The sequence below is a fragment of the Apaloderma vittatum genome, unplaced genomic scaffold (genome assembly GCF_000703405.1).
Source record: "Apaloderma vittatum isolate BGI_N311 unplaced genomic scaffold, ASM70340v1 scaffold17166, whole genome shotgun sequence".
NCBI classification, from domain to species: Eukaryota; Metazoa; Chordata; class Aves; order Trogoniformes; family Trogonidae; genus Apaloderma; species Apaloderma vittatum.
The window spans coordinates 23,892-24,724 of NW_009722458.1; the positions used below are offsets into that span (position 1 = coordinate 23,892).

The window sequence follows — 833 nt, forward strand, 5'->3', positions numbered from 1 at the left end:
AGCTGGAAAGCAGGTACTGAGTGATAAGGAGACAACTCCTGCGGGCAGAATATGTTTGCCGGGACCTTCACGTGAACAGCTCCTCCAAGAACAAGGCTGCAAATCCCAAGTATGCACAGCCAGTCATTGAGAGGGACTGCAGTTTCTTGTCTTCACAAGTTTTCCTGGCACAGGCAACAGCTTCTTGGTTCCCAGTGTCCTAGAGTATATGTAACTCTGGGCAGAGGCTAGGAGTTTTGACACAATTCTTCTATTAATGCCACACACTGCAGCTGTCAGAGGTGAAGGGCTCCTGAGAGCACGCAGCTCACCGCTCCACACAGTATTCCAACTGCTTTAAGCGAGTCACCACAAACAGGCTGAAAACAGCTCCTCTAGACAGTCTAGTCCTCACAGTAACCAAGGGTCTGGAAGCCACCACTGCTCTCAGGGTAACAGCTGGTGCACTCTAGAGTGAGCTCTCCACAAAACCAGGGTATAAAAATAGCTTAATGCTTACACCTGGTCAGCCAGTGCCACCGCTATGGAAGGAAGCAGAAAAGAACTGCTCGCATTGCATCTGGCCTCTCCTGCCATTAGTTAAGAGGCACCAGGCTGGCCCTGGGAGCCTGCAGTCACCAGCCCTGTGCAGGGAAGAGCTGGCAGCCCAGCAGGACCGGTGCTGACCAGGACCAGGGGCTGTCTCAGAACTAGTCTGTCATCAGGCAACAGCTAGCAGCTCAGTCCTCCATGGTTAAATGCCACAGGGCACAGCACACAACATTAACAGGTTCAGATCGTCTTGGCAAGAGCATTGGCTGGACATTAGGAAGAAATGGCTGGACATTAGGAAG

General features: G+C 52.0%; 1 protein-coding gene across 1 annotated transcript in view; it reads right to left on the reverse strand.

Annotated features, from left to right (window-relative positions):
- The window catches only part of CEP164 (centrosomal protein 164kDa), a gene marked incomplete at its 5' end in the record, with an annotated part of 29,657 nt that overhangs the window by 13,642 nt on the left and 15,182 nt on the right, over nucleotides 1-833 (reverse strand).